Source organism: Limulus polyphemus, unplaced genomic scaffold (assembly GCF_000517525.1).
Source record: "Limulus polyphemus unplaced genomic scaffold, Limulus_polyphemus-2.1.2 Scaffold66, whole genome shotgun sequence".
NCBI classification, from domain to species: Eukaryota; Metazoa; Arthropoda; class Merostomata; order Xiphosura; family Limulidae; genus Limulus; species Limulus polyphemus.
This window is the reverse complement of record NW_013665676.1, coordinates 831,868-845,815: the sequence shown is the minus strand read 5'-3', so window position 1 is coordinate 845,815 and position 13,948 is coordinate 831,868. Positions and strand designations below refer to the sequence as shown.

Sequence of the window (13,948 nt, the reverse complement as noted above, 5' to 3'; positions counted from 1 at the left end):
AAGATGGAGACGGCAATTACATGGAAAGAGATGAAGAGGAAGGTGAAAAGATGGCGAGAGGAAAAGCACTAAGAGAAGAAAATGCAAGATCTTGAGTGCCCAGACACAGGATAAAGCAGTGTGGAGAAGACTAGTCGGAGCGCAGGATGAACTAACGAACGCGTGTGACTGACTGATTTTGATGCTATTTCTAAACGGTTCAGTAACCCTTCAAAACTCTCACACTTTCAGAAGCCACCAACCTTGATTATAATGTTTGATATTTTTGTATGTTGATCTTGCATACGTACATTATTTTCGGTAAATCGTTTACTTTAAAAAATCTCATCACTAAAACAAAATCTTGCTAGTTTAAGCATGTTTTTTTCAACCGCCAGCTACGGTGAAATAGTGCCACCTATTGCAGATTTAATAAAACGTTTCATTTGTTTTCTCTTTATCATATATTTCACTTTTTTTTTTTATCTAAAGATTAAAGACCTTATTCGACGTATTGGTTAAATAGCCAGATCAGAAATATTAAGGTTCTGGCATAGTCGTTCCTAACTTAAAAATACAAATAAAGATCTGAAGAAAACATAGCGGAACTTGATAAACCTCAATAAAGATTTTTTTCATAAAATCTGACATAAGAATGAGATACAAGTTTAAAAAATAATATAAATTGAATAAAACTATGTTGAAGCAGGGTAATGTCTTCAAAAACACCTAATAGGGCTACATATAAGGTCAATTATATATTCAGAGAAAAAACATTTGCAAGTTCTTTTTATTCCAAATTAGTACAATCAGCAGATTAGACAGAGAATTTCTTTCATAAACATAATAGTTTTCTAAGTTAATTAGCTTGACTGAAAGTTTTCTTGTAAGTTCACAATAATGTATTTGTAAGACAGCTGTAAATGACTGACTCTTCTGTGAGAATACATGGATCATTCCAAAATGTTTTAATATAAAGTACACATATTTTTAAAGTTCTAATATAAATAACATTCTGGTGTTTTTAACATAAACAAATATTTAAAGTTTTCATACAAAATAAGCATCTTTCTACAGTTCTAATGTACAGTACATATTTTCAATTTGCATTAAACAACATTCTAGTGTTTTAATACAAAGTAATGTTTATGATGCTCTGCAAATGTGCAATTCATTTAAATATCCTGCCTTGATTACATTTCTTGCCCAAATCATTTTCTCATGCAAGGTATTCTTCTATTTGGTGTGATCTGCATTAAGGTCCATTCCACTCCACCAGTCAGGAGAAAACTTAAACAAAAAGAATGATAATGAAAAATTAATGCTAAATAAACTTTCTAGAATGTTTTATTATCAAATAAGGATCATTCCAGATGTTTTAAAGTACGCATGTTTTTAAAGTTTTAATATCATGAAAATATCTTTCTAAAATTTTAATAAGAATCATCTTCAATAAGTTTTCAAAACAAATACTCTCATTCTAAAGTCTTATACTTGACATGTACTCTTATAAGTTCAAATATTAAAACTAGAATATAATTTCTTTCAATGTGTACTATGAGTTATCAATGAAAATTTGTCCCATTTACCAAAGAAAGAACAACTTTATGTACTGTAATATGGGTAAATTTAAGATTTTTAGAACTGTAATAATTATAACATTAAAGGTTTATTAACATTTATCAGTTTGTTTGTTTTTGAATTTCGCGCAAAGCTACACGAGGGCTATCTGCGCTCGCCGCCCCTAATTTAGCAGTTTAAGACTAGAGGGAAGGCAGCTAGTCATCACCACCCACCGCCAACTCTTGAGCTACTCTTTTACTAATGATTGACCGTCGCATTATAACACCCCCACGGCTGAAAGGGCAAGCATGTTTGATGTGACGGGGAATCGAACCTGCGACATTTATTAATGTAAAAAAAATTATACAAAGATATCTTTCAATGTAAAACTTCAACAACCATAATGGTCTATATACCTTTAGCCAAATTAATAATATATCAAAAAACTTTGCTAGGAAGACTTGAAATTAAGAATTAATTTTAAATATCTGTGTGAATATCTTCATCATATGATCAGTTTTACAACATTAAAATAATTTAGAGTAGAAAGCTTCCCACTGTCTTCATAGTTAAATTCAAAATCAATGAATAAATATTTTAAAGAATTTTAGAAACAACATTTTTTAATCTAACTTAGGAGCAGAAAAAAGTACTACATGTGATCTAGTGCATATGTTGTTTTTTCACATATAGATACACTTCAAAAGCCACAATTACTTGAAATAACTCGCTTGAAAATATCAAGATTTCTTCACACATTCATATGTAAGTTTATCCTGATGAATATTTTGAAATTCTTTTAAATCTTTAATACCACACACAATATATTGTAGAATTTATGTCATGATACGTGCTATTTCTACTAAAGACAATATATTTAATGTGGTTATATTTAATGTTAATTTGTTTTTAATCTGGAAAAGCATCATATTAGTGACTTCACATAGTGTTCATTTTTTATAATCTGGTGTTACATTCTAAGGCTTATCTATTCTGAAGTTTTACTAGTAATAAGGCTGAGTCTAATGAAGAACAGGTGCAGTTTTTTAGGATACTTACATTCATAGTATTAAACAGACAAGTTTTCCTGCAAGTATGCTGTAGACTTCTCTTTATCTTCATTGGAATAGACTTGCTTGAAAACATCCATATTGAATGTTCTGACAATGAGAAAATTTCTAAGGAAATTTTAAATCAGTGATGTAAACTAGCTTAAATGAAATTAAAATATTACACCTGTACCACAATGTTTGTTGTTAAACCCTGTTTTTTTTTTTTGGCTTCTGAATGAGAAGTGAGTGAGTCAGCAACCAAAAACATGTTAAAATGTACATTTAAATGATGTTTAAACTAAAATTTTAAGATGAGGAAATAAATATTTGGAAAACATAGAATTTTGTTTCAAACTTTTTTCTAAAGATTTATGTACAGAAGTAATATAAATTTTACTAACAATAACAAAAATATTTTCTTCACAGTTTTTTAAATATTTAATTATCAGCAGCAAAATAAACTGATTCTGAGCAGATTACATTTCAGATTTTTGGAATAAAAATAGGCGACAGGTATTTAATTAATCTGAGTAACACGTGTTCACCTGGATTTTATTATATTCACAAATCAAAAACAATGTTAGCCATTTGCAATATACATACAAAAAATTATAATAGAGAAAATATGTTATACCAGTGATAATGTCTTAATAATCATTTTATAAACATAATTTTTTCATATTAATTAACCTAACAATAAAAATATCTTAATTATGATGCTTATTTAAACATGATGTTTACTTAAACTAAATAAAACTACCTGTATTAGGTATATTATGACTAACAGGTAAAATGCTTAGAATGTAATAGAAAACACTTGTATGCTACATGAACACAATACCTATTATGTGTGATGATACATGTGCAAGTAGTAACATGCCTATTGTGAGATAATCCATTGATAGAAATGCTACCTGATTATCCAATTAACTGCAAAATTAACATCCAATCAGATTGTATTTCACTGGACAGTGCAGTATTACATAAAATATTTGTCCCATCCCTACTTTTAACACTTTAATGTTTGCAGTAGCCATCACTGCTGGTTATAATCATGAAAAAACGAGGCAAAATTTGCCAAAGATTTATCAGTGACCTAGGATCTAACCTTTCAAAATAGCCTCACCATTATCTTTATCATGATTTTTGCTAACAATATTCTTGGTTAAGATAAATACACCTAATAAACATAGTTTCTTTTTAATAAGTTATTTTATTTGTATACTTTCTCTGAATATGATAAACTTAGCAACATTATCCAACATAGAAGGATTTGAGTCATCAGAATATTTTTCCATCACCTACTTTACTCGCTAAACCTAATTAATTTATCTGATGTACTGTAATGGAAGAAAATTTCTGTAGCTTTCAAACAAATAAAAATTAATATAAAAACATTTTCAGGAACACAAAAAGTAAAACAGGAGAAACACTACGTTCTTCTATCTTAAAAACTATAATTAATCCAGTATATGTAGCAAGATGGAAAAGTCTCATTTAATCATGCCAAAGTTATCCTAAGATATTTTGATTCCTGAAGGTTTATATTAGTTTCGTCTTCAAACTATCAGAATAAGAAAATAATTATTTTTCAAATATTTGCAATTAATGCCTTCTAGTATGTTCTTGTGATGGAAGTAAAACCCTTAAATAGAAGTATACTTATCACATGCAGCTATTATCACCTCCTGTAATATTTACACTACTTCTAATGAAAAATTGGGTAACCAAAGTTCAATATGCATCACCTCTGCAATATTTCAACTTTTCAGAGTCACAAGTGGAACTTTCTGAAACATTCCTTTAATGAACAAACAACATTCTGAACTCATCCTGTTAGAAGATCATCAAAAGGATCTTTTTTTTTAGGTTTTTGTTCTATGAAGTTTTCTATTTCATTTAGTTCTTCTTTTTTCTTGTCATCTTTGAGTGATTTCCCTCATTTTGTTCCACCTTTGCTTTCTTTATCCTTGTCTTTTCCCACAACAATTTTTTCAGATATATCAACAAAATTCACTTAAGCTATATCTGACAAAAATGTAATTTCAACAGAGAGGTGAATAGTAAATATAGAAAGTTATTCATGATCTATGATAAGTTGCGTATCCATTAACCTTGTTCCTCATCATTCCTGTAGTCTGCAACTATACAGGCTAAAAACCCTGAAATTCTTGGTTCAGTTCAGTTAAGTGTGGTAAAAAATGTAGGTGTAGATGACAATTGGAACTGACTTCTTCTGGGAGGGTTATGTTCTGCAATTATAAATGCATTCGAAACACAAAATTTTTAGTTTTTTGAAGGAAAGTGTATCTATAGTGCTGGACCATATCAGTAAATCATGGGAAATTGTGATTCCAGCTTGAAAAAATAAACCATTCCATAACTGACTTTGTCGAAATGGTGTACATTTGCTGTTATGTTAAACTTATATTAAAGTTTTCCTTCATTACCCATTCAAGCCGTCTCCAGCCATTATTAGTCTCAAAGTGGGTTCCTCGTCATCAAATAAGTAGCTTCTATTCTATTACATAATGGGCAGTTTTAAGATAGTTTTTATATGTGAAAATATCTCTTAGCTGAGTTCTTGCACAGATCTTAAAATATAACGTTGATAAACTAACAATTGGTCCAGTTATCAATGCTACTTTCAAGTTTTGAATAACTCGACATTCAAGATTTGCATATCTACATGTGCCGATGTTTCCGTTTATCAACATTATATTTTAAGACCTGTGTAAGAACTCAGCTAACAGATGTTTCCACATATAAAAGCTATCTTCATATTTTGGTATTCTAAGTCTTGATTAACACATTAAAAATTGTTTTTTTTTATGTCATGTGAATGAAAAGAAAAGCACATACATAATACATGACAAACAAAAACAATTTTTCTTATACACATTTTACACAATTTGAAATGTTACTATTAAACTGATCCAACCTTTTCACACGGCATAAAATTCCAACGATATTCTTGAATTGAAGTTAGTTAATTACAGTTGTAAACCACCTGTTGACACTTCCAGAGGATTTATGAGAAACAGGATCAATTGTTTACATAAGAAATAAAGAACTTGTGTTTTTAAGATATTATGTGATGTCACACACAATAACTAAATTTCTATGAAGGTTTACATTTCTGACGTATGTTTTTTTATTTAAAAAACCTATAAGCACTGAATTACTTCCACAAAATATACAAGATTTCATTGCAAAATATGATAAAAATACTTTAGCACCATCCATAAACTTACATGTTCATAAGGGAAGAGATAAGTGCAGCAAACAGAAATATCTGCTCAAGTATTTCATTCTCCAACTAGTAAAGTTTCAAACCTTTATCGTCCTTAGCATGGTCAGTAGCCTAAAATGGTTAAATAAATATCCAGGATTAATTTAACCACAAAAGCAAGTGGACATAAAAAGAAATCAAACTAGGTATATAAGCTTATTGAAAAATACCGGTAATAATTTATTTCATTATTATATTTTTGTAGTGAGCAAACCAATATAAAATATTCCTGTTTCTCATATTTATTAAACACTTAATGTGCATATTGTATTTAGTGGTTTTGTAATATCCTATTGAAGGTTAAGATATAAAGCACATTTTACGATCAATTCAACCAATATAACCTGATAGCACTAAATCCAAACAGATTGAACAACTACACTGTCTCCTATCAGTGTTGAAACAACTTTATATTTTCAACTATTTCTGAAAATGAGATGTGACAGGAATGTTAAATTCCAAAGCATGTTATTTACAATGATATACCAGGAAGAAGTTTTCACTTAAAAAAGTATACTTCAATAATCAACAGAGATAACAAAAATTAAGTTTTAAATCAAAACCTTTTCATCATGATTATTAGGTTAAGATGGTTTTTAGATAGTAACCAAAATATTTGCAAACATGCATCCATAATTATAAGTTATAACTACATGGTGAATACTAAAATTCTACAAGACCGATTAAACACTACATTAATAAAGTTGGTAAGACTAGGATTTTTAAAGGAATTCTCATTTTACTTTCACCTTAATTTATTTGTCTGTTGTACTGCACAATACCCATGCAAGGATATGCATGGTTGACAAAATTAATCCACTGTAAAATATGAGCTTGATCCACTGGAGTTCTTTCCTCTATTTTCCAACTAATTGTGAAAAGAAAATTCATCAAAACTGAATACAAACCTTGATTTTTCCTATAAAAAATGAAAATCACACTTTAAACAACAAATACAAACCACTTTCAAGAAACCAACCATTATTTCAATGTGTTTTTCTTCTTTTTTTTGTAACAATAAGTATATTACAAAAATTATCAGGTGAGAAGATATTTTGCAAAGTGACTATCAACTTATGAAGTCATTTAACCCTTTTAATATTGGGTGGCTTTTGAAACATCTTATCAAAGGAAACTTAAAACAGATACGCAACAACAACAACAACAAAAAATGTGGATCAAGATTTTTTTTCTATACTTTCAGCACCTTTTGTATTATTAACTACCTTAATTTATTGTAATGTCACATGAAATACAATACTATTTGATGAATAATGTCCTTAAATATAAGAAGCAACTTGTATGTAGAACTTAGCTAAAGTCAATAACAAAACAAAGCTCTGCTATAGATACAGGCCATAAGTTTGTTCAGCATACAACTGTTGCTCATAAATGTCATGAATATAAAAGTGAAATCTACACAAACCAAATATTTGACAGAAATTCACAAACATTAAATGGTCTTAGAACCAACTTTTCATTTCAATATGCTATTAGTACTGTTGTGCAACCTTTTATTTCTTTATGAACAATTAAAGATTTCAAAATCAAAAAGGATCAGAAAATGACATAAACTACACCAGAACAATTTCCTAAGTTTGGTCACTAGATTGCATTTATTTTGATTAAATTTGTTATATTGGCAAGAATTCCAAATATGTCCAAATCTTATCTTTGAATTATTTTTTGTAGGACAAGAGTGACTAGTTCTATTTATAATATTATACACACTACATAGCAGTTAATCACTCTGCCTCTCAATAATTTGCCTCCTGTTGGTTACATACAAAGCAACAAGTGTTGAGTATGCCGTAAAAGGAGGTAAGTTTCTTATAGTGTAATGGCATTAAATAGAGCATTTACGTAAAAGGTGATTATAAAGAAAACCTCACATTCAAAACAATATCTTAAAAAGTAGCCATCCTATGAAAATTACATTTCACAAGAAGAACACTGAAAATCACAAGTTATATTCAAGAAAATGTGTAATTGGTACAGTGTTTAAAAAACTGTCTCGGAAGGTGTTCAATATGCCTTGCATCATTCTCAGTCAACATATCAATCTTATTCCTAAGTAATGCTACTGCATACATCATCTGTTCTTTGGTTCTCACAATATTCTGTACATTGACATGTATTTTATTTAGATTGTCAATCTTGTATAGTTGAAAGAGACATAATGTAAACTTGTAAGAAAAGTGATCTAAGCATAATAATACAGCGTAATAGGGTTTTGAAACACCTTGTACCATGAAAGAACATTCCCAAATAAAGCTTATGATTCTCAATATGCTTCTGGTCAAGTTTTGTTCCCCTGGAAAAGAAGCTTCGAAAATATGACCCTTAAGGGATTTTTCCTTTATAACCACCCTGTAAAATGCTACATATAAAAAGATATAGTTTCATACTAAAATGAAAAATATAACTACCACGGAACTTTCACAAACACAAAGTATTAAATATCATATGATTTTAATCCGTTATCTGTCAAGTGGCAAAACAAATCCTCTACAATAATACAAAGTATTATAAGCCTGCTTGAAAATTGTTTTACAAAAAATCAAGAGTTCATACAAGATTCTTTAGACTGAACCAGCCTTTTCTTTTTTTTGCATCTGGAAGCATAACAAAGAAGTATCCAGTATTTCATAAAACTTACACTTACCAGAGTGGACTATGGAACCTTTTATCTTGCATTTCAAATGCTGGATCCTTCAAGAAGAAAGAACATGTACATCACTTTTATTATGGATTTTCAATGCTCTATATCAAGTAAATTACAATATACTCTTGTTACTGATTCCACCATATTTATCATACCATAAAGAAAAAGATGGGTATTATACATATTTGAAGTATAAATTTATAAGCATTTTGATGTAAACACAAGTTTCTAAAGTTACCAACTTAAATCAAACCACAGTCAATACAAACATACAATCATATCACCCACTGCTAAGAATTAGTTGACAAAGTCTTTATCAGTCTCATGTGACTAGACAATCAAATCGGCCATTTTGAAAATAATTATTAAATATAATCATACTACAATAATTAGTAAACATAGTATATCCACTGCTAAAAACAGTCAGAGTATTATTTAAAATCAATACACACAAAGTATCAACTTCTCTAAGGACACATCAGTTTCACTGTTAAGAATCAAAACATAGCCTTGTCAACTTTGCTGTTAAGACTCAGTAAACACAGACTCATCAGCTTCTCTTTTTCAGAATCAGTAAATAATCACATCAGCTTCTCTGCAAGAATCAGTAAACAAAGTATACCAGTTACTCTGTAAGAACTAGTAAACAAAGTACCCCAGTCACATCTGTTAGAGTCAGTAAGCACAGCTTCAACAGCTGCCCTATGTAAGAATCAGTAAACACATTCACATCAGCTCCTCTGTTAAGAATCAGTAGACACTGTATAAAAGCCTCTCTGTTAAAATCAGCAGTCATAAGCTCCTATTAAGAATCTGTGGATAAATTTTACATCATTCTCTCTGTAAAAATCAGTTGACAGTCACATCAACTTCTCTGTAAGAAACAGTAAACACGCACACTAACCTTTCTATAAGAATAAATACTGTTCCATCAACTTTACTGCAAAAATTGGTAGAGAACCACATCAACTTTTCTATAATAATCAGTAGGCAGTCACGTGATACACTCTGTATAAAAACAATGGAAACTGTGTATCAGCCACTGTCCAAAAGAATCAACAAACACAGACTTGCAACAGCCTGCCCTATTATTCTTTTTCCTACTCATGAGTTTTGAGCTTCTTTGTATTTATTGATCATATTCTGTGTAAAAAACAGCCAGAGAAAGCTGAACTGAAGTACAAGAAAATATAATATATATATATATAATTACTCACACTTCTAACATTTTGAAAAATGGGTATTCCATAAACCAAATATTAATATTTGTTCCTTTAAACTATTCAAAAATTTAAGCCTTTTCCTGCTATTCAAAATAAATATTATATATTTCGTGACGTGAAGATATTAAGACTGATAACATGATGTTTATAAGCTAAGCTTTTATTACCAATTTTTGAAGCTAAATATTCTTTAATAACACTAAGACATTCATTTTAAGTCCAATCACAGATGAATCAAATAAAACATCTAAAAGTCTGGAAAGATATACACATACTTTAACAATAAAAAATAAGTTTCAGCACAAAGCTGCACAGTACGCAATATATGCTGTGTCTGCTACAAGGATCAAGCCCCATATTTTAGCTTATAAGCTTTAAAGGAGCATATAATCAAAAATATCTAGAAATTTTTAGGAACTAGGTCAGTAAATATATATTAGGTGTATCACACTACTACAAAAAAATTTTCACAATTTTTACATTATTTTAAACAAACACTTTAATGAAAAAGAGCTTTTAATTTTGAAAATTCTCTAAAATACCTTGATATTAGTAATTATCAAGATGTATTACAATGCTTTGAATATTATTTTTCTTAGAAGTTCAGTTTATTAAAACAAATTTAAAGCAAAAAAAGATTGAACCTAAGAGCATGTTAACAACAAATATTTTCTTTAGATTTCATGGCTCTGACACATTTAATCAAGTAAAAATTAGTCAACTTTAATTCTTTACCGATACATCCCAATGAGAACACTATGGGGGAGGGGAGAGGTAAAAAAAAACAGAAACATTTAGTGAGTTTCTTTATTTTCCAATATATCTTTTACTTAGGTGCATTTATGCAGAAATACATATCACCAAAAAGATTAAATTTATTCTTCTATTAATTATCAAGATGTATTACAATGCTTTGAATATAATCTAGAAACTGTGCATGGTCTGGCAGGGGAGTGGTAAAGAAGAGCTTGCTGGGACTGAAGTTACTCAAAATGTGCCTTAGCCTCCCCTGTTAAAATGCTCATTGTTAAACATAATTTACTTCCTAAATACTACAATATGTGTGTCCACATGATATAGAGTGCAGCTCCTCACCAGGAAAAGGCTGGCACCACCTCTGTGCCCTGGGATTCCTCTGAATGAAAATTAAGAAGTGATGCTGTGAAAACATGGTATTAAGGAACACTGATACCAAAACAGGTAAGTACCAAGTATCTGTGATATACACAACAGATTCTATGGTAAGTTAAGCAGAATATATATATATATATATATATTGAACATGAAAAGGAAGAAAAAGGAAAGCAAACACAGGTGTACAAATAAACAGTCTTTATTTATACAAGAACAAAACATACTGCGGTTTACTAGACTGTTAAGTTTCTATGTTCTGTACAAAAAATTGGAGCTAACTACTGAAGCAGACCAGAATCACATCTACACAAGACGAAAACAATAGCAAAATTAATTATATATCACTCTATTAAGTCAGAACAAAAGTTCTTTGTGTGATTTCTTACAATACTAGATTACCTAAGTCAACCTGTACTATAGTACATTTACAAGGAAGACAAATCCCCAACTCATATTAACTATGCAAGTCTCTGTACCATTTCTTGAAATAAGTATGACCTCACTCCAAAGGACATGGCAAAGAAACAGTATAAGCCTTAGTGAATAATTGTTGTTGTACCTAACTTGACTTTCTGCACAGTATCATTCAACATGGTATGATGTATTTGATGTTAGTTATCAACTATGCATATTACCCTACATTGCTGATTTAGCTACAGTTTGTGGTAGAATAAATACTAGAATCAATATACATGGATACTAAAAGAAACTGCAGATATGCATTTTGGAGGTTTCAGAGGTTATGCAAATACAAAATACACCCTGTACAATGGAAAAAAGTATTTTTATTCTTCCAATCAACATAACCTTGCACTCCAACTTGACTAGTGTCATCAATTCATAGATACATCTTGAGTACAAATACTTTATTATTACACATCCTATTTTTTTCATGTACAACAGACTTGTACTGTTTATTAAAAGCTTTCCACATTTTGTGGAGGCACTCATAATAAATTTGAAATTATAGTCAACATTACTTCTCCTGTACAGCATTGATTCACTGGACCAACCATGCACATATTTAGTAAACTGTTAAGAATAATGGTGATATAGAGAAAAGGAGAATGAATTTTATGTACATACTGAGAAAAACATATTTTGTGAGAAAGTCTGACTGAGTACCAGTACTCAGTGGCAATTGAATTCTGGGATATGTTTAAAGAAAATACAAGTTACAAAGTTACTACCAGCTTATATTTTGTTTGTTTATTGTTAAGTGCAAAGCTACAAAATGTATTGTGTTCTGCCCACACTGAGTGCCAAAATCAACTTTTAACATTATAAGCCTTGATGCTTACTTGTGAGCCACTGGAAGGGTGGTGGTTGTGGTCTCTATCTTATAAAACACTCTTGTTTAGAATATTTCAAGTATGTATTATGATTTTTTATCATGGAAATGACATTGATAAACTGTAATTGTAAAAAAAAGACAGAGTCATCATAGACAGAGAGGAGGGATGGGGGGGGGGGGCTACTAAACATGATCAAATGTTTGGCATTTGTTGTTTTGAAATTACACAGAACTCTAAATTGTCTAAATCACATATACATTACACAGCATGAATATGAAGAATACAGAATATTAAAATTAAATGGAAGATGATAAAAAAGTGGCTCCATTAACTTTTAAAAGTATTACTAACATCATTAGCCTTCAAGAGTGCTCATTTTATCTTTCCATGCAAATAGAGAAGAAAAATGTATTCAAATATTTTAAAGAATTGTTTAATTCTTCATTCATTTCCAATTAGTCACCTGAGAGAGAGAAAGAAATTTGCAGACTTAATAGATTGGGAGCTATTATTTTTTGGCAGGAGTCCATATTGGCTCCAAACAAGTAATTAATGATTATATTTTGTGCATTATTTAATAGGCCAGTATCTAAGTCTCAAAATTTAATCTTTATTAGCCTCTGCATTCACTTTTAAAATTAAATAATTTATTTTCTAAGCCATTTCACTTTAGTAGAAATGACAATTTCACAATTACAAATGAAATTTAAAATCAAGCTGCATGCATCACTTTCAGAATACTAATGATATAACCACTGCTTTGGTTTACGGTTTCCGTGAAAAAACTCTTAAGTTTCTGAGGTGTTGGCCCTGGGCCACCTTCCCAATATTATAATTACCCTTTGTTCTAATTATGGAAATACTTTTGCTAAAAAAAGCTTTGAATAAAAATTCGTTTCCCCAAACAAAATGTAAAACCAGAATCTTCTAACTTTTAATCTATACTACATATTTTCTAATTCTTCCACTCTGTTCTAGTACTACTACTACTAGATTAGAGTAGCCCATTGTCAAGAGGAGAGAGAGCATAACTAAACGCAGAGAAACAAAATGTTATTTTTGATCAATAGAAGCAACACATACTTTTCCTGATGGTAACTTCATCTGTAAAGTATCTGCTTTAGTGGTAATGGAATATCCCAATAGATTTTGATTACTCATTCAAACTTTAACTTGTGCTCCACTACATTCGCTCTGACTGTGAGTGTGACGGTAATTCTAAAGTTTCCAGGATAAGTGTCGATCTAAAGTAAAATAAAGTGACATTTCCTTTATTATAAAAATGGTGTTAATTTCTTTAAAAGCAAGTGTCTGGAGAATAATTTCGGAGTCAAGATTAAAATGGATATAAGTATTGAATATATCTCTCGAACACTTACCCCCACGTCACACCTCACCTGCCAATTAAAATGAATGTGGCATTGATCACGTCACCAGAAAAACAAGTTTAGTGGTTATTTTCTATCCCATAATTCCATATCATTCAATACCGAAGGAGGAGGGAGTATAACACTGCTTGGGGGAACTTTTAACCAGGTTATTTAGTTTGAATAGTATTATTAGTCCGAATAAATAAAACATATGTCCACACATACAATTAACTGTAATTTTCCTTTTTGAACTCATAAACATATTTAGTAAGTTGATACTCGCCATTTTCTAAACTCAACTGATTACTCCATTATTTTCATTAAACAGAAAAATTTGGAAACATACGAGATGGCTTAAACATTTTCTTACATAAT

At 30.1% G+C, this 13,948-nt stretch overlaps 1 long non-coding RNA gene across 3 annotated transcripts; it reads right to left on the bottom strand.

Annotated features, from left to right (window-relative positions):
* Window positions 1–751: 751 nt before the first annotated feature.
* LOC106465191 lies at window positions 752–13,604 on the bottom strand. Of its 3 annotated transcripts, XR_001291187.2 has the most exons (8): window positions 13,583–13,604; window positions 10,870–13,447; window positions 9,456–9,559; window positions 8,552–8,598; window positions 6,636–6,754; window positions 5,849–5,958; window positions 2,602–2,720; window positions 752–1,269 (listed from the first exon to the last, which is right to left on the bottom strand). It is a non-coding gene; the product is annotated as an uncharacterized LOC106465191 (long non-coding RNA). The 3 variants fall into 3 exon arrangements; XR_002612004.1 differs by lacking the exons at window positions 10,870–13,447; window positions 13,583–13,604 and having other exon boundaries at window positions 9,456–10,233; XR_002612005.1 differs by lacking the exons at window positions 10,870–13,447; window positions 13,583–13,604 and having other exon boundaries at window positions 2,602–2,702; window positions 9,456–10,233.
* Between the last annotated feature and the right edge of the window lie 344 nt (window positions 13,605–13,948).